The 21,969-nt window shown below is 38.7% G+C and overlaps 1 protein-coding gene across 2 annotated transcripts in view; it reads right to left on the bottom strand.

The window, feature by feature from the left end:
• Positions 1 to 1,727: 1,727 nt before the first annotated feature.
• The window catches only part of LOC124276547 (ribonuclease P protein subunit p14-like), a 62,598-nt gene continuing 42,356 nt past the window's right edge, over positions 1,728 to 21,969 (bottom strand). The window contains exon 7 of one of the 2 annotated variants that reach the window (XM_046712188.1): positions 1,728 to 2,012. The gene's annotated coding sequence lies outside the window, so the exon portion shown is untranslated. Of the gene's footprint in view, positions 2,013 to 10,414; positions 10,438 to 21,969 lie in introns of those variants that run through there. The other variant, XM_046712189.1, reaches the window with a different exon arrangement.

The raw sequence follows: 21,969 nt of genomic DNA, 5'->3' as shown, positions 1-21,969 counted from the left end.
GTGTCTCACGTTTCACATGGGAGTGAAAGAACTGACTTGAAATAGGGTTCCCTTTGTTTCACAGTAGTAACAACCTTTTGACACACAATAACGCTGAAAGAGAAAATTGGCAGACAATTTTCCCTTTCTAAATGAAGATAAATCGAAATAATCTCGTTACATGAAAATATTTAAAACACTGTAACAGATATTGCATGGACAGAGTGAGTTGTTGGTTTTGCTTTCATTCCACACAGAAAAGATCCTTCCTATCATACTTTAGTTTTCTTCAAACATAGATCCATAAGAATGTCATTCAACTGTATTATTTATTATTCAAATTGGAAATTATTTAAAATAAAAACCGTACAGGTAAAAAAGGATCAACACAAAAAGTATGAAAATGACAAAGAAATATTGTTCACACAGGAACATACTCATATACATTGTCACCATTGGGGGGGCACTGTCTGTGATAAGTGAACATTTAGTTATAAATATAACCGTGGTATTTGATTAGCTGACCAAGATAAGGTATTCAGTAATGTCTCCTTTAGCTGAAAAATATTATTTTATAGCATGTGAAGTCAAATTGTTTTTGAGTGAGTGAGTGAGTATGTATGGTTTGTCAGACAATATGAAGGTATTATGAAGGTATTACTGTGAACCTGACCACAGAAGGGTTTAAGCACTTCAGTGGACTTCATACGCATTTCAGTGATGGCAATACATATGACAAGATTATAACATTATAACTGGAAAATAAAACATATCTCGGTGCATAGCTAGATACTTGATTTCAGTCTTCTTAATGATATATGAATACAAGGCCGAGCGAAGGCGAATTGATATCTTCAATATGGCTGCTGTACCTGTTAAATCTGATTGAATTCCTGGAAAGCTAAATAACTCTTGATAATTCTAAACATTATAGGGAAAATATGCAATGAAAGAAACATGTAGTACTGACCCTTATAAAGACAGATTTGTATCTGGTTTCTAAATAACTTCCTGGTTATACATGTAAGCACTTTCTAAGAATTTCTATTTAGATCATGTGGCTTAATGGCTGTTGATGAGTCAGCCCCAGACTGATCCAATCTATATGAATGTGATTAATCAGACATCAGATTGAATTACCTGATCGGTCCCTGGTGGACCTTAAGTAAATCCACGAGGCTTGACATGAAGTAATATCATCACCATGATCTGCAATGAATACACGCCTGCATATTCTAATTCAGAAAGAACATGATGCTATGTATATAAAGTTGAAGAAAATTCTGTGAAAAATAAACGAACACACTTAGATGCAAATCCACATAACTTTATCAAAGTTCTTTTGGAAATAGCTCTATTAGTTTTAAGTGGAAGATGCATTTTCGATTTTATTTCCGATGCACTAAGATATTGATTTGTAAATACATCGCAGGTGAATTTGTGGTAACCAAGAAGCACTCTCCTCGCAGTCAAATTTGTCCTTAACCAAATGGGAATCAAGATAGCGTAACTAACGGTATGATGTATCCTGATAGGATCAAACATGTTGCTTACTGTGCTGAATCATGTCACTGCTTCTTATTGTATTTGTTAAATGAATAAATAATTTGTGAAGTTATTGCTGGCATGTATTTATTCCAAATTACTTACTTCAACGTGAATTAGCGTTTGTGGCCTTGAACGTACCAATACTGTAAGTAACTGATGAAGTTAAAACCTTTGAATTTGAATCCAGGATGCACATGGTATTTTGCGATCTTCTAGTGGACTGTTGCAGTAGTTAGTGAGTCAGTCAGTCAGTTAGTGAGTGTGTGTTTTAACACCGCCTTAAACAGTATTCCTGTTATATAACCCGGTGTCGGTTCTATGAGGTGGGGCAGTCTGAATAGAGAAACCAACAGACACTGGTATGGTTCTGATGACAATATATTCACGACACAGGTTTCTGGCATGCCAAAGGGACGCAACTCTGCCCAATGAATTGCGGTCCTTCGACGACTTGGCCATCCGTGTCCTATGCGTTGGTGATCTTCCTGTAATAACAACAATATTGGTGGGATGAGTGAGTGAGTGAGTGAGTTTAGTTGTACGCCACTTTTACCAATATTCCAGCAATATCACGGCAGGGGACACCAGAAATGGGCTTCACACATTGTACCCATGTGGGGAATCGAACCCGGGTGGTGGGATGATTTTACATGTCTAAAATATTTGTTCACAATGTCCACAAAATGTTAAACCATGCCACAGTTTGTATATGGCGTTCAGGTAGATGATAGGGAACTCAAAAGATATGGTCTCATCTCCAGCAACATCTACGCATTACACGTTTTGTGATGTTCGCATTCTATTACAACATCTGAACAACAAACATTCATATCGCCCTATATTGGTCAGCCAAAATATTCTGAATCTGGTGTAATCCGATGTTTGAAAATAAATACAGAAAAACACGCCCACGTTGATGTTTGAGTTTTGCCTTATCGGAAAGATTTAGGACTTGTTCTCAAAGTGGATTGCGCAATATCCTGTGTGTGATTCATGCTCATGTTTACAGCAGTCGAAGTCAGGATAAAGAAAAGAGCTATGTGATCATATTCCTGCAAACTGTTTCATATCTTTGTTTGTTTTTGTTTAATTGTACTCTTCACTTTGATGAAACGGAATATTATCCTTTGACAAAACGACATCTGTGAAATGGCAAACTTTGACTAAGTGATTAAACCGTGAATGTGAATATTCAGTCTTGGTTCAACTAAAACACCTTACTTGGAATTAAACGAAACAATTTCTCAAAGGTATTGATTTATTTGGCAATAACTAAATTTAAGAAAATACAAAAATTATTACTGTGGGTTATTGTTTATCATTGACCTTTGTTTGTTATCTAACATCGTATCAGTTTTGCTGAGTGAAAGGTTACTAACGGGATCAGGTGGTCAGGCTCACTGACTTGGTTGACATGTCATTGTATCCAAAATACGCAGATCGATGCTCATTGTGGTAATAACTGGATTGTCTGGTCCACATTCGATTATATACAGAGTGCTGGGTGTGGCGTTAAACGACAAGCAATCAACATAATCGACCAGAAAATCCAGAACTGAATCAAAGTGAACTAAGATCCATGACGTCCACCTATGACCAAATCACCAAATCTGACCCCTAGGTCAAGTTGGTCCCTTCATACAACATGAATGCAGATATCTCTAACTCAGAATTCTCACTGGGAGATGTAACTCTACACCTCCAGCCGAGATACAAGGCACCTTGCGTCGTATACTCCCAGGGGAGCTGAAAATTAAATTGAGCTCACACTGATCTGATTACTTTGGTCATAAAAATGTAGCGCCTTGAGCATTCACTAGGTTAATAGAATTTGGCACATTGTAATGGGACTGCTAGGAACTCGTCCTGGAACTAACTAGCTCCTGTGTGAATACATACAGATTATGTTTATATAACGGCACTGAACAACTGTCAGATCACCATTAAAATACATAATCTTATCTAGGATATAAACAATCCTCTGTTTCATAAAACTAAATTGACCGCCAGCATCCGTCAATATGTATGTCATGAAAGAATCTATATTGTGAAATTATGCTAAATGAATTACAGAACAATTTGTGCGATCCTAATCGTGTCTGCGGAAGGACAGTCACACACGTCGGTTGATATGTATGTGGGTCACAGATAGCAAGTACATCTCCAGTGAGTCTATATTGTCATGTGATAGTGTTATTTATTGTGTAACAACGTCCCAAGTGTAATACAGTGTACCTGTTCACATACAATATGGGGGAGGTATGCTCCATATTTAGAATTGTGTATATCTAGACAGAATTCTGTAAGGTGCTTCAGGGTACTACAACCTCATGAGATTTTCTGACCCTGGAAATTGGAAGATTCTGGAATTTCTTTTTCTCGGGTATATTAGTGAAGCTAACTCTTAATCTCATCTCACATAACATCTCAAGTTACAACCTCACGCCGAAGACCCGGGTTCGATTCCCCGCATGGGTACAAAATGTGAAGCCCGTTTCTGGTGTCCTCCGCCGTGATATTGCTGGAATAGTGATAAAAGCGGCGTAAAACTAAACTCATTCAAGTTACAAAAAGACCAGCACTCGAGTAGAGATCATTCTTACCCTGGATATTCACCTTATTTGGGAAACCATTTTAGCAGTGAGGTGACTATTGCCATCTCTGCCTATATTGCTATAACCACTGAAATACCTGTAGTGATTTGTAAACTTAGATCATCGTACAACGATTTATTATATCTTATATTGGTTTCTTTATTCTTAGTTTCACACCGAGTTCTGTTACGGACTGGTTCCCGGTTAACTGTTTATTCTCAACTTGGGTATCAACACGTAACAATAACGTCTTACAGCATATCCCAATTAATCTTTGTGCTATTGCATGGTTGTCAAACTGAATGTCAAAGGTTTTCAACAGATATAATATGACTTTGAACAGATGCTTGGCTGAAAAAAGTAAAGCAGGGCGATATTCTGGGTGCCCAAAGTACAAGGTATGTCAATTGTGTATGAATTCTCCTGTAACGGGACATTCTTGTGTGATCTGGTACATTTGTGAGCCATAAGTGTTGTTCGTATTTGCATTTGGTTTCCATTTTTTAGGGAAAATACCGTAACTGAATTATATTCAGTTAGTGCTGATTTACGTTCTCACGGATAGTTTTGACAAGACTTGCAATCGACGTGGATGAAAGTCAATGCTATTTAATCCTAAAGATCTAAAGTACAATGTAGTAAATATTTTGTCTTGCTTTCTGACAGTACTTTTCAATGCTTGTATAACAATCAATTACGATTAAGAGTATTCCGATCATATATCGTAGAATCAGTGGTAGCGTAGAATCATTGGGTTGAAATGTATGTATCCCCATGACTGCAATAAAGTTATACCCTTTGTGTTTGCTATGGAGAACACAGTTATAGCGCTTTTTGATGGGTTATATGTTAGACGCCTTCTAGAGGCATATGTATGCACAATATAAAGGGATGTTTGGAGGCCTCTCGGTGATGTCTTAACAAGTGTATATGTCTGTTTGGGTCAAAATGATACCGATGAATCACAATCCCCAAATTGGTTCATGATAAAACATTCATTTCAAGCCAGAATGTAATGAAAACATCAGACCAACTCTGGAAAAAAGTCTCATAACGTTTGCATCCAAAATAAAAGAGTTACTTAGCAAACTATCATCATTTTGCTTTGATTTTCCGTGCCAAGTTTTAAGAGGGCAAAGTAACAACTGTAATGATGATAATTTGCTAAGTTAAAAATCAGAGTGCAATCCTAACTGGGAAAGCTGATATTCGCATACAAATCGCAATATCATTTTCAAGTATTTTCGTTTGATAATCTTCAGTAATGGTCAAATGGGACAATCACATCCACTGAGGTACTAAGTATAGTACTATACTCCACAGTCGAAGGTTATGTGTGTATATCGGCTTAGATCCTTTAAGGGGCTCTATTGCGCGAATCACTGAATAATAGTGAGCAGTAAGACTTCAAACAAGAAAGCACGTTTTGTACCATTAGTTAGGGCTATTATTTATTGATACAAAGAACAAACAACCACTCATCCTTTAATCCACGTTTCCATCTATATGTCCATACGTATACTGAGTATACTCATAAGTCCAGGGTCTTTCCGTGATCTTTGGATCTTTTCTTCAGGAGTGTTTAAGGGCCACCATTTTCACACATGTGCTATTATCTCCATTTGATAAGTGAAAGTTAAAAACGACCAAGAGCTAAACAAGCGTGTGTGTCTCTTCCTACAAATACCGTTAAAGACCGTTGTTTAAAATTTGAAGGGACCTACGTGAATACTTCGAGTTATCCGACGTTCCACACAAAAACTAAATGATAATTACAGTAGTAAATGCACTTCCTGTGAAGAACGATAAATTATACACCTCGGATCATTCTTCAAATTGTTACCTCTATTGGAACTCAAGGTCCATTTACATAATATATTTCAAAGACATATGAGTCAAGCACAGTGTGTGACTTGAGGGAAAATATTTTCAATTCCGACAAAAGGAAAGACGTTTTAAGTAGACAACTATTGCACAGCTATAAATAAAATAATAATTTTATAATTAATAGTGGATGCATGATGTCCGTGGAGAGATTAACATATGTTACACACTGGAATTAGACTATTGAATAGAATCTCTCTTTCAACCGACAACTTCACCACATTGTTGATAGGAATCAATCAATATATAATACTGTGCAATACTATAATCATCTAAAGGCCTTAACATGCGCATATTCTGAAAGAAAAATGCATTTTGATTCACTTGAAAATCAGGAAACAGCGTGTAATTTATAAATGAACATAACTCCTTAGGGACGCATTAATCAAATGAACTTTTCATTCGGTTCAATTCATGTGACTCCGGAAAATATTCTTTTTAATGACTTCAAGGACGAGAATAGTATTGTATTTCGTAAGTGTATTATGGAACGCTGCAACGGCTGGATAGAGACATACTATTGTGCTGTTGTATTCCTAATAAGGAACTATCACACTTTCACATCTAGATAAAGAAAGGTCCCTAAACAGATCCACAAACATTATCATTCTGGTGTAATATGACGTGAGATCTCAACCGATGTTGTTGTCGTTGTTGTGACAAACGGGATCATGTTGTGTTGTTGTGACAAACATACGCATTTCAGTGATGGCAAAACATATGACAAGATTAAAACATTATAACTGGAAAATAAAACATATCTCGGTGCATAGCTAGATATTTGATTTCAGTCTTCATAATGATATATTAATACAAGGCCAAGCGATGGGCGAAATGATATCTTCAATGTGGCTGCTGTACCTGTTAAATCTGATTGAATTCCTGGAAAGCTAAATAACTCTTGATAATTCTAAACATTAAAGGGAAAATATGCAATGAAAGAAACATGTAGGACTGACCCTTATAAAAGACAGATTTGTATCTGGTTTCTAAATAACTTCCTGGTCATACATGTAAGCAGTTTCTAAGAATTTCTATTTAGATCATGCGGCTAAATGGCTGTTGATGAGTCAGCCCCAGACTGATCCAATCTATATGAATGTGATTAATCAGACATCAGATTGAATTACCTGATCTGTCCCCGGTGGACCTTAAGTAAATCCACGAGGCTTGACATGAAGTAATATCATCAACATGATCTGCAATGAATACACGCCTGCATATTCTAATTCAGAAAGAACATGATGCTATGTATATAATGTTCAGAATGGGGAATATTACTTGTCATTTGATCCATTATTCTCATCACAACACATGTTCCTTGTTCTTGATTTCTTTTCAATATTAAAATATGATAATATATAAAAGCGTTAAAACCCTTTCATCCTCGTCGAGTCGATCGTACAATTTCGACCATCATAGTCACGTGTCTGATACCAGCTGGTATACGTATCCTGCTCTACCAGTTCCCCAGCAACTAACAATATATGATACTATCAGTCTCACTTTTGTCACACAATCAACAGAGAAGGAAGTTGGTAATGTGTCAAAAATTCAATGTTGTATTTTCGAATACGTTTTTTGAAAATTATGCATAACATATCTTCAGCCTTAAATGCGCTAAAGACAAGCGCATGCGAAAGTGGAACACTTTCTGGGAGCGAATATTGTTTCTAACACTCCTTTGGATGAGAACTGGTATCACACAAAAAAAGAGTGAGATTCCAGGTCTAAGTCCTTTGGTTATACTATGATGACCTAAGATCAGATTATGACGCTCTACTTGCATGATTGTAATTTACTGTTAGGTAAGTCGTGCTTCGATAGAATGAGCTTCCATCTGTGTGAAAACATTACGGTTTGGGAGTATCAATATATGTCCTTTGGAATTTTGAATTCAATCATCATTTTCCCATGGATAATCAGCGCGAGTATCGGGAACCTTTGTATATGTGTCACACGAGGTATAAATAAGCAGTATGACCGGATGATATCACAAATGACCGCTTTGTTTTTAGTGGATTTTTTAAACACATGTTATGGCTGAGAAACAAATGGGTTAGGTACAAGTGGCACACTTAAGAGGCCTTCTCCAATATATATTTCATTAAAATGTGATATGTGATATGTGAAAATGCTGAGACATATACGGACAAAACCGACGTTTTTGTGTTTGCAGTGAAAAATGTGAAGGTCATGTTCAATGGTCCAGTATTTCCGATGAGGAGAACGTGTTTACAGACAACCCCATGACTGACAGACTGTCTGAGTTTTGGTTTTACGCCGCTTTTAGCAATATTCCAGCAACATCACGGCGGGGGACACCAGAAATGGGCTTCACACATTGTACCCATGTGGGGATTCGAACCCGGGTCTTCGGCGTGACGAGCCAACGCTTTAACCACTAGGCGACCCCACCGCCCCAGCCAACCCCATGACCCCAGACGACAGTGCCTAAGGCTAGACAAAGAGGACACGACATACACACTTGACGTTGTCAGGTGAGCTAAGTTTAAGCCGAAAAGTCGAGAGGACCTTTCATTATAAAGATTAAAGACTCCTTAAGAAGAACTCCACAGCATCTATTATTAAGACTGTTTATGTTGTGTCTTGAGTCAGTGATCAGGGTATTTACTCTGCTTTTAGCAACATTACATCCTAATCTTGGTAGACAGGGTACAGAATGTGAGCAGCTTCTGTTTACATCATGAACTTGATAATTAATGTAATGAGTTCCTGGTATATTCAAAATAAATGAAAAAAGTCTTCACCTGAAGTTCTTTTGGAACAATGTCATTTATTTCGTTGTTGAAGTGTGTTTGTTTGTTTGTTGCGGTTGACATGAGATCTTTTTTCCATATATTTAAATGTTGACTGTCCGTGGCATGAGGAAGTGTTAATGATGGCTCCTGGTGGACTATATTTTTAGCGACAACTAAAAAACAATGCATTCATTTTCACTTGGGACGACTGATGTGAAATGTCTATGAAATCTGCTTGAATTAAAACGTTACTGTTTATCATAGTCATGTTACATAGCTAGAACTGAAAAGCCGCGGTGGGGTAGTCTAGTTGTTCAAGCATTCACTCGTCACGCGAACTACCCGGGTTGGATTCCCCACAAGGGTACAAAGCCCGTTTCTGGTGTCCCCCGCCATTATATTGCTGGAATATTGCCGTGAGTGGCGTAACACTACACACTCACTCACTCGATCTGAGAACTCAACAAAACCAATCATTGTTTGGAACTTGCGAAACATATGGCAGTAATGAAACAAATGCAAACTACGCTGACCAAATAGTGACAGAGATGCTGGAGGGATCAAACCCAGCTCCCTGGTGTGACGAACCAATGCTATAACCACTTGACTACTCCATCACCTCTTATGGTGTTTACACACACACGCGCGCGCACGCACGCACACGTACATACACTCACACATGTGTGTGTGTGATTTTTGGAATGTAATTGAAAAAAAAGAGTTAATAATGAATCTATTGTGGTAATGTGGCGCTAACCATGAAATTTGCAAGATCCATTTTAGAAATAATAGTTTCTCAGGAGTGTCACAGATCCAACGGTATCACGCTTCCACGTGCCAACATCCAACAATCAAACACCTTAAGTTACACCATATCATAAAAATGCCCTTATTCGTGGTAAATACCCTGAAAAGGTAAGCAGAAATATAATCACTAAATGTAAATACTTATCCATAAATCCATCCATAGAAATATGTTCTAACAGCAGTCTATTGTACATTGCACTATGAAATGCCATCTCAAGATTGACTTTAGTGATATGAAACATCCGGGTCTTCATTTACCTATTTGAGGTTGATCTGTATCATACATTGTAACTGTGTAATGTGACCTTTAAAACTCATTTTACCTCTGTACTTACAATGTTTATTAATGCAGACTTGTTCTCGTCACTATATGGCTGAAATAATGCCGATGTGACGTAAAGCCCAACTCAACTCAACTCAACCTATTTGATTAGAATACATATGTCATATTGTATGATGTTCCCAGCAAAACCCGTGGAAGGTCCAGGTTTCTGGACGAACAGTGTCCGGTCCAATCATGTTTCACTGTAGGTTTTACTCCTTGACTCCAATACACCGAGTCGTAAGAAGGTAATGATGAGTGTTCTACTAGAGACAAACAAAGCAACACAATTCCAGTGTCTTTAGTACTTCTCCTTAATAAAGAATGAGTTTGCACCATCTCCTCACCCCTAACAGATGAACCAATTTGTCTGAGAGTGAAAGAACATTGCTTTTTTTGTTGACAAGTCAGAATTCTTTTCTCGTTGGCGGTCGTCCGCAATAAATTGGCTGCGTTTGAAGTGTTGGTTCTTAGTAGTATTGGAGAGAAGATTAAGAGTGTTCAGTGTGGACGTAACTGAATTGTATCACTTTTGATCAATCTGAAAATAAAGTGTAACTGGATTCAATGTTTGTTTCTCGTTTAGATTATGCTGTTATGTTATTCTTGTATTTGGAAAGTGTCTCACTAAAAGGCTAGTTACTAACGAATTTTTGTGGGCCATGCTGATATTTTCGAAAATCAGGAAATCAATACTGTTCGGTTTTCCGAACGAGGGCGAGGGTTATACACTAATTCTTTAGAAATACTTGAAAAATCAATATGACACAAATGCGAATATAATGGTGTGCATGTGAGTGTAGTAGATTCTTTTGAGGTCCCTTTTTTAATACTCTGACCACCGTTTTACAAAGAGAAAATATGATTCGAGTGACGTGAACAATTCCACCCGAATGACATATGCAACCAATACACTTACAATTCCACTTGTGGACAGTTTATGAACTCGGCTATCAGGCATCTGACGAGACTACAACGGCCAAACGTTTTCAAAGTATGGATTTTAATGCTACCTGAAAACGAATATTTTCGATGCTATTATACTAAATACTACATAAATGCCAACACTTTTCTCTATATATCATGGTCATATTATCTTCATCTGTCCACGTATACCCTATGTTATTTTCCAAATCTAATTTCATTGACTAATTTGATCGATGATGACTAGCAAATGTGAACTGTATGTTAATGAGCGGAGTCTGCGTCTTATCAACAGTGTTTTCAAACCTAAATAGAAGTAAGAGTTGAGGGTTTCGTGCTTTCTCTGTAATCTAATCTTCTGGCACGATGTAATTGATGACTTACTTTTGCATTTCTTCTCCACAACTCAACACTTTATAGACAGTTAAAACTGCATAAATCTTGGATTAGCTCAACCTTGCCACATTGTCATTCTATAATTTAGCCTGTGACAGCCAGTTGACAGTAACTGAAAGGCCATTATAAAATTGAAGTTCAAGATCATTTACGTAATATGCAATTGAATTGTGGTACCATGAGTAACAACTCATTTATGTCCAAAACTATAATTAATAAAATAATAACAGGACAGTGAGTGGCGGGTAATTGTACCTTAAACAGTTCACAGCATCTGACTGCCTACAACAGTTAATTGTTTTCCAACTATGGACACGAAATGACAATAGCATTTCTTTAAAAGGATTTACGTGAGAAACGATGGAGTTTCGTTCTGATCTTTGCTATTCACCACATCTAACTGCATAACTATGTATTAAAGTAAATCCGGGTTAGAATTTATCTTCAGCAATCCATGCTTGTCGTAAGAGGCGACTAACGGGATCGGGTGGTCAGGCTCGCTGTCTTGGTTGACACATGTCATCGCATCCCAATTGCGTAGATCGTTGCTCATGTTGTTGATCACTGGATTGTCTGGTCCAGACTCGATTATTTACAAAGCGCCGCCCAATAGCTGGAATATTGCTGAGTACGGCGTTAAACAACAACCAAACCAATTAAGGCGGGATGGCAACAAGCCTGAATACCTTTGCATATGTTACAGAATGTGGTAAGCAAGAAAGACAAGAGAAACGGAATTTTGCCATTCTGATCTCTCTGATTCACCACATTCACCAGTTTTGTATAATGATGGGTTGACAAGACAAGTCGCATTACCAACTGAACAAACAATATAGCCTCACATGTCTCTTTTTTTTCTCACCTTCCCAGCAAACTTTTGCACCTTTCAAATTAGACATGATCAGAGGAGATAAGAGTGTTACCACAGAAACTCGAATGAGACAGGTTTGGACGACAATTATTATCATGGAAAATCCCCATTATCATTAAAACATGTAGTCAGTTACTGATCTGCTTATGCCAACAGTTAACTGTTAAACCCAGCTCAAACATCACTGCAGACAAAGTATAAACAATCCACGAAAGGACAGTTTATCGGTCAATGCTCCTTAGATGGGTTTTTTTCATGACGATACCGCTCAATCATCAAAGGAAATCTGCATGTTTATGGGTCGGGACAAAAACGCGTTTGTCATTTTGTTTTTGAATCGTTGTGTTCCCAACAGTACATAGTAGAACATTCTCCTTTTGACAGAAATCTAAACTGGTAAAACATACTGAATGTTGTATCACGTCTATAATATAATCCGAATTAATCAAACGACAGACAAAGAAACCAGAATTTGATTGTCAATTTGAAAGTTAATTTCAGTTAAATCGTGTATTATACCTTTTAATTTTGGAATTCCTTTCTCGACGGAAACTTACATTTCAATGAGAGACATGCTGAATTTATAACATCTCTGTAGCCAATCCTCAGCGTAGATGAATGTTTCAAGACAAGTTCGATATTCAGCTGCACTCTGCTATTCAAACTGCTTCTTTTCCTTGTCTCTGTTTCTCGGTAATTATTTTGAAACACACATAGCTCACATACAATGAGGTATATGTGGTCTGATGATGAAGTTTGAAACATTACCTGTCAGTAGCTATGAATATTACTTAAGTTACACACTTGATCAGTTTCCCTGTCTGCAGCCATAAGACATATCTGCTACAAGCAGAGTTAATCATTCCAACCGACAATATTTTGAACATGTGTTAATGAATCACTATGAAATAGTGATGATACCAGGCCCCGATTTCTCGAAACAAACTTAAATTTTTACTCAAATTTCAAACTGAGTTTGACAATTTGAAACAGCTGCATTTTTAAAATAAAAAAAAGCCCAAACAACTTAAGTAATTTATCAACCAAACTCAAATTGTCTACTATGTTTGAGTTTAATATCAATTTCAGTTTATTCTAGGAAATGCATTTGCTCACATTTGAGTAAAAACTCTAACTTAAGTCAAAACTCAGACTTAAGTTTGTTTCGAGAAATCGGGGCCAGGTGTTCGCGAACAGGTAAGTGTATCCTGCCCCACCGGTGACACCCGTCATAAACATATGTGAAGGCTAGTTAACTGTTCACAACTTCTTTAATATTATTTACAACACGACGTTTCGGGGCTACTTCTTGCCCCTTTATCATTCACCTCATGAAGGGGCAAGAAGTAGCCCCGAAACGTCGTGTTGTAAATAATACAGAAGTTGTAAATCCATACCAGACGTTGTTAGGTTACCTTCCAACTTCTAAATGCCCATCAACATCTAGTTAACTGTTCACCTGAAAATAATCGGGAACGTATGGTGGAAGTCAAAATAGGGAATTAAATTGCATATCATTTTGTCACTGATGTGTCGAATGTGAAATGTCCCCAACATGTTTACTGAAAGCTTTACTAAAACCTTGAATATTGTAGCTTTGATTAAACAACGTCTGAGCAAGAGTCGTATGCCACGCTTTGAGAGTTTGGTAAAAAGCAGTTGTTTATCATTTAGTAAATCAATACAAACATTTTAAACAAGGACTTAACCTGTTTCTCCATAATTCCTTCGTGCACCTGAACAGTGGATACGGTTGAAGAGAAAGGGTTAAAAGGTAAACCCAGCGACATTTAATTACAGACTATTCTGAAACACTTCTCTACGACCAATATGCATACTGAACACATTATTAATAACTCCTGCACTTTAGGATTAAGGAAGTAATAGTTCACACATTATGTAGTGATCCGATAGATCGTTTAAAGTAGATTCTGTTACCACTTATTGTCAGTCTCAGTCTCAGTACAAAACGCTACATGCAGTATTCAAACATTTACAGGTCATGCCAACCTTATCATATCAGCTGGTACGTAGCGAATCTGATTATCAAATAGCGTTTCAAACAATCGTTTCATTTTGCTAAAGTCAGATGTGATGGGTCATAGCTGCTCGACATGCTACCCGTTAAGGTCCGGGTTAGAATATTGATCTTCAGTAACCCATGCATGTCGTAAGAGGCGACTAACGGGATCAAGTGGTAGGGCTCGCTGACTTGGTTGACACATGTCATCGGTTCCCAATTGCGCAGATCGATGCTCATGCTGTTGATCACTGGATTGTCTGGTCCAGACTCGATTACTTACAGACCGCCGCCATATAGCTGGAATATTGCTGAGTGCGGCGTAAAACTTAACTCACTCACTCACTGCTCGACATGCATTGTTTTGTTCACGGCGCATTGAAAATGAGTCTCTCAACCATTTCAACTGCTGAATTAGGCAGGTACACCTGTTTCACTCCCCAGAAAAAAAATCAAAACAGAATCAGTGCCGACGATATAATTACACAATTATTTAATTCCTGCTTGCTCCCCTATAATCTTAATATTATGAAACTGTCAAGACGTTTATGTCCATGCTAAAGACGGCGAATACGTTGTGTCCATTCTTCATGGTCAAGTTATACTTGTACAATAAACACATACAGTCTCCGGCTTGGACATTAATGAGGTGTGCCAGCTCATCCTACTAGCGGCATATCCTACTGACGATCTCTACTGCCTAACAGCACAGATGAAAACATGGTTACAGACAAAAAGGGACAGACGAAGATACAACAGTGGACAGAAAAAGAGAGAGTAGCATTGCTATCAAGAGGTGTTACGACAGACACAATCAAGGTAATGACCAATTAACGTTAGAAATGTAATGTATATGTAAATATATGTGACAGTAATTAATGAAAGTGACAGAGAGGCACGGGTTGACTGTCAAAACACAACGCAGTGGTAATGAGGGTTATGACAAAACCATGCTGGTCCAACAGTTCCAACCTAGGACACCAGCCACCAGCGTTCAACATCTCCTTAACTAATCATAAAGAAAACCAGCCCTGACATAAACCAAATTACACCATGGCAGATGCTCCCAGGGGGTGTCTTGAAGATTGTGACTGGCTTTACTGTGGACACAGTTTAAGGTGATAAAACAGCATGGCTGTGTTGGAATTATGCTAATGGAGCATGAGACAATATTGGCAGCCCTGTCTGTCGCGGTAATCATCTGATAGTCATCTCAAACCTTATTTAGAAGGCCGAGTTGGTTGTCTGTTCATTTCAGTGGGGAGGGCGTGTGTGTCACTGTGGGCAAAAATTTACTCATCGTCTCGCCAAAACCTGGAATCATCACTATTTGATGCTGATTCACGTGACTGGGTTTGAATGACAGTTTTAATTTAAAAAATTACCTTTTTGTTCGTTTAACAGGACGGATTATGTTATAGTGTTGCCAGTGACAAGAAAGCTGAATATCGAGAACACAATCAAGCTTAGTTTGGATAAAGTGAACAACAAAAGCAGTCTTTTGCGGTGCTCATGGCACAGAGGTTGTATAGCACTCAAGCAACAAGTGGTCAACATTGTGAACAATCCATTTCATTTGTACGTGATAAAACAGAGGCAGTTTTCTTTAGCGGAGCTCTTGGCACAAAGGTTGTGTAGCACTCAAGCACACAGCATAACACCAATGTAAATTCAGAGCTCCAGAAAAGCGGTGTGCTTGTGTCAATTATGAGGCATAGTCTCAATTAATTATCACTTGCTTTCACAAATATATGACGAAAGAAGTTCTATATGTAAATTTGCCCATGGCAGACATTTTAGCTTGCACATGTATGTCAGCTATACTGTAGAGAGTGACTTGGGTTAGTATGTTTCAGTCATATCATTGCATGTCAGCAGAGTTTACACAGGTCTCTGAAGTTTGCCACGAGCATGGGTATGAAGATGACATACCAAGAAACGTAATCGGTGCTTACTGGGATTCAAACATACCGTCGAATATTTATCTGACGCAACTCTACATAGCGAATTCCAACACCGTAAATCACTGAGCCACCGTTTCCCCTCAATTCTAGTGATTAATGCACATGTGTGCAACATTGTGCTTATTGCAACTTAAACATGTTAAGAGGCTCTGTGACATGTGGCTCACTCGGGGGCGGCACAGGGACATATTGTGAAACGAATGAGTGAGTGAGTTTAGTTTTACGCCGCACTCAGCAGTATTCCAGCTATATGGCGGCGGTCTGTAAATAATCGAGTCTGGACCAGACAATCCAGTGATCAACAACATGAGCATCGATCTGCGCAATTGGGAACCGATGACACGTGTCAACCAAGCCAGCGAGCCAAAGAGAAACAAAAAAAACCATCCCGGCCAACACCCCAACACCCCCACCCCTCACACATATTCCACCAAGTCACCAAGTCTGACAACCTGTTCCAGGACGAACATGGGATGTTAGGGGCCGATTCTAAACAAGGATCTCTTAGCATGGGTAGACACCACTGGGCAAATCCAGCTAGTCAGTAGCGTATTTAGGACTTGTAGTTAGTAAAACTGTCATATTCGGGAGGGAAGAACTGCTCCCACTGCATTTTCCCTTGTTTTGGACTACCTGGCAAATGCCAATGTATATCCCTGAAACATATTAAATGACGGTATGCTGTGAAAAATGATTATATTTCAATAATACTCATACAAAAAACAAAAACATAGTACCACCTCTTGGAATTAGTATTGTTCCCAGTGTTAGATCTAAGTCACCAATATGATGTAGTGAATTCATCAAAATCCAATATGACTGACTGACTGACTGAGTTTGGTTTTACGCCGCTTTTAGCAATATTCCAGCAACATCACGGCGGGGGACACCAGAAATGGGCTTCACTCATGTACCCATGAGGGGATTCGAACCCGGGTCTTCGGTGTGACGAGCCAACGCTTTAACCACTAGACTACCCCACCGCCCCAAATCCAATATGATGAACATGTGATGTTTCTGAATGACTGCATCTTCTCATTTTCTCCAAGTCGTTTCCAAGTGTTCCACCATGTACACACAGAAGAATGTCAAGTTGTATTAATTTTTCATTAGATAAAGGCGCGTAATTTGTAGATTGAACACGTCCAACTATCAGCAACTACTCATACCTTAAGTGTAAGTCTCCATTAACATGTCACTAAATAAGGGCATTACCTCATAATTTCCCCAGGATTTTGTGTTAACATACAAGCACTTTGTAGTTAATGTCGTCAGCCAAGAGGCATGAGTTGTTGCTCTTCTAGTGACTTGATATCAATGCTCATGTTAATTTAATGATGCACTTTGCATGTCTTGGAGGTTGCAAAGGAAAACTAAAAGCTTTCATATCGGAACTCTGCCGTCTATCAACACATTATCCTATGTATTTGGATTAAGGACAGGTTTCTGGTTCCCCAACAGAAAAATTGTTTTTCGGTTGTGACGGTGTGATATCTATTCCAGAAGGACACTGTCCCCAGGGTGTGAGCAATGTTATTACTGCATTAGGACACTATCTCCAGGGTGTGAGCAATGTTATTACTGCATCAGGACACTATCTTCAGGGTGTGAGCAATGTTATTACTCAAGATGGACACTATCTTCAGGGTGTTAGCAATGTTATTACTGCATCAGGGCACTATCTTCAGGGTGTGAGCAATGTTATTACTGCATCAGGACACTATCTTCAGGGTGTTAGCAATGTTATTACTGCATCAGGACACTATCTTCAGGGTGTGAGCAATGTTATTACTGCATCAGGACACTATCTTCAGGGTGTTAGCAATGTTATTACTGCATCAGGGCACTATCCTCAGGATCTGACCAATGGTATTACTTCAGCAGAGAACTTGACATTATTTCTTTATTATCTGAACAGTAGGATGGAACATGATAAGTTTTTTTCTCGCCACACATAAAAAAAGTTGTTTCCAATTACCTGCAGAACCAGTTTGTGGAGAATATATTCAGCGTCCTGTGGAAATTACCAAGTGCCACATCTACAATTTTTGCTACTTTCCTTAGGTATTGAGACAAAACCTTGAGAAGCAACTGACAAAACACAAACTCTCTCACTCACACCAAATACCTGTGTCATATCCTTATTACTGTTGTATCATAAAACAGTATGATGTCATATTTCAGGATTCTCTTGAAGTAAGTGAATGTTGTTTTACACCAGTTTTAGCAATATTTCCCAATATCCTGTGTACAAAACAACCATATTGTTACGACAGTCATCTGTCTAGGGTCACTTTACTACTAAGATTGCATTGTACAATGACACCTAGGTCTGTAAGCTGTATGATAACACCTGAAAATAAAGTTGACATTCAAAGCAACAAGGATCAAGCACTGTTTGAAATACATTGTCAAATGTCCGTGTATTAACAGTTGATGACAATCTTTACATTGAAAAAATCACAAGAGACCATAGTTAATCCCACTGAAAGAAAACGTTTGTGAAGAATTGCAAGAATCATTTTGCAACCATGGATGAAAGAGAGGCTGCAGAATTGAACATTTCATCTATGTTCTTTACATACTCCTGCTGTTTAAGTCAGGATTACGTCAGATCAAGTCAGTCGGTTTGAGTCACAAATGAGTGAGTGAGTTTAGTTTTACGCCGCTTTTAGCAATATTCCAGCAGGTGACACCTGAAATGGGACTCACACATCGTACCCATGCTGGGAATCGAACCCAGGCCTTTGATGTGACAAAGCAGATGCTTTCAACACCACAGCAAATCCACTGTTGTGGCTTTACTTCAATCTTTGTTAATAAAACATACAGTTCCTGCAGCACAAAAACATGTACAAATCAAATCACCCGACACAGCATTTTAATCAGAATTATTTGTTTCAATTGGAGAAAAATACCATATAGACTAGACCCAAATATTATACAAATATACTTCACACCTCATCAGTACTCTGCAATACTCAGTTTTCTGCAACCCTTTGTTCCTGTTAGTGACACAAAATACCAGGGTTGTCTGATCAGTTTCCCGATCTGAATCAGTGGACGTTAACACTTACAATGAGGAATATGACACAAAAATAGATTTACAGAATATTATAAAGGAAACAGATTGCCTTCCTGTAGTTGAGTAACATGACCATGCTGAAAAGATGACTTTAACGAAATGGACAAATCAGAGTGCAGGAAGAATCTAATGAAAATATCAGCTTAATTGAAAGAAGGTATTTTGGGCCGGTGGATTCAGACTCCCAGAGGCAATATCAGGGCTATGGGATTTCATAGGAATTGCAAATTACATGGAAAAGACCTTGTTGAGTTTGACATTTGTTGACATTATCTCCTCGAATACGGCTGGCGTTTCTGTCAATATTACATAACAATGAAAGTATCTGATTGCACATGCTGATGACATCGCGAACAAACCCCCAGAGATTACAGAATGTGTTGCAGGGCACTGTGACACTGACAACATATAGAGGCAAGTGTCCAACTTCCAGAAAAAGTCTTTTGATCAAAACTTCAAACGCGACAAAAAGGATAATGTTATCTGTTTGAAGAAGGCTTTTGATGCGGAACAAGCTGATAATGGCAGGGTAATTGAAAATGACAAATATGGGAACTTTGTCATGTTTATACTGGATTGTCCGTGAAAGTTAATGAGTTAATGATGTCTTTTGTGCTGAAATCAAAGCTGGCATAACATGGGTAATGGTGCTTGTTGTCCAGTATGAACCTAGATCTCAGTGATGTTGTTGATGGTCATCAGTTCAAGAACTGTCCAGTGGTGACCGCCACTGAGATGTTTGTGACTGAATGTTGGTTTACTAGCTATATACCACTGATCTGCAAGGATGGTCTGGGCCATGCAGTGATTGAAAACATCGGCAATAAACAACATTTTGTTGGCTGTTTGTTTGACGATGCACTCAAGCTGTATGATGGAGGTCTACACTGCTCAAGGATGCTGGCAGTCAGCAATGCTCCGGATATATTAAGGTGGTGGATAGAACGAGCAATAATCTATACTGCTCAAGGATGCTGGCAGTCAGCAATGCTCCGGATATATTAAGGTGGTGGACAGAACGAGCAATAATCTATACTGCTCAAGGATGCTGGCAGTCAGCAATGCTCCGGATATATTAAGGTGGTGGATAGAACGAGCAATAATCTATACTGCTCAAGGATGCTGGCAGTCAGCAATGCTCCGGATATATTAAGGTGGTGGATAGAACGAGCAATAATATATACTGCTCAAGGATGCTGGCAGTCAGCAATGCTCCGGATATACTGCTCAAGGATGCTGGCAGTCAGCAATGCTCCGGATATATTAAGGTGGTGGATAGAACGAGCAGTAATCTATACTGCTCAAGAATGCTGGCAGTCAGCAATGCTCCGGATATATTAAGGTGGTGGATAGAACGAGCAATAATCTATACTGCTCAAGGATGCTGGCAGTCAGCAATATAAAGGTGATCTGCGACTAATCGACGTTATCCTCGTAATACAGAAGTGTGAGAACCGTGAAGGTCCGGGTTAGAATATTGATCTTCAGTAACCCATGCTTGTCGTAAGACGCGACTAACGGGATCGGGTGGTCAGGCTCGCTGGCTTGGTTGACACATGTCATCGGTTCCCACTTGCGCAGATCGATGCTCATGCTTTTGATCACTGGAATATCTGGTCCAGACTCGATTATTTACAGACCGCCGCCATATGGCTGGAATATTGGTGAGTGCGGTGTAAAACTAAACTCACTCACTCACTCTCAGAAGTATGCGTATCACTTCCAAACGCCAAAGATTTTAATCCTAAGTACTGATACAATGCCGACCGGTAATTCCGTGCACCTACGCACATTGATCGCAACGCGGCAACTGACGTCTCTTATTTTTTGTGGTTTACGTGACTAAACATGCTGGTATGCATCATATTTACTTAGAAATATAAGTTTTATTGACAACTATAAGATTCTAACGTTGCAGTATGCCATACGGTTGACCTTACCGGCGTTCTGACGACATCGCTTGCTGTCCGATAATTCTGCGCAGCAACTGATTCGCATAACATCCAGATGGAGATCCGAAGTATGGAAGCGTATTAGGGCCAGATTATTTTCAAAAATTACTTCATCAATGTAAGGAAGAGTGTTTCATATTAAATCCAATTGTGAATAATGAAGAAAAAGGTTTAAAAGTCCGATGAAAACGAATTTTCATAAAACTGTCAATTTATCTGCCAATTACTGTTATTTACTTACCTTTGGTGATTAAAAGCCAGTCCCTTGTAGAAATATCCCGATTTCAAGCGTAAATGTGGTAGCAGACGATGTTTACTATGGTGGCTCATTCAGGCCATCGCTTTATCGCCCTGAAGAAATCTAGGCGATATCGCGACAAAGCGATAGCACGACACGATATTGCGATATGGCGACACGATATAGCGATATTGCGATACAGACAAAAACGAAATAGCGATATCACGACACGACATGACGATAACAAGACACGATATAGCGATAACGCAACACGAAATGGCAACAACTCGACACGACATTGCGATAACACGCCACCATAGTTTACCTCGATACGGAAGTACGCTATTCCAGAATTACCGGACGCGCGGAATTACCAGACTCGCTTGTATGTGTACTATATTGCTAAGAAGCACATGTTTACAATTTGAGAATCAGCTGATGTCTATAACAAGATTATTCCAAAAGATGAGGAGAATTGTTTAGACAAGCTGGTGTGGTGATTTACAAGGGTTGGATTGACATCATCATCCTTTAAAAGCATTTATATAATAGCCACCATAGAGATAATCATTATCAGCCATAGTCTGGCTTAACAACTAATACAGTGTTCTTTGCCTAAATCT

This window comes from Haliotis rubra, unplaced genomic scaffold, assembly GCF_003918875.1.
Source record: "Haliotis rubra isolate DU_JTF1 unplaced genomic scaffold, ASM391887v1 Scf21, whole genome shotgun sequence".
In the NCBI taxonomy this organism is placed as follows: Eukaryota; Metazoa; Mollusca; class Gastropoda; order Lepetellida; family Haliotidae; genus Haliotis; species Haliotis rubra.
This window is presented reverse-complemented; position numbering and strand designations above follow the sequence as displayed.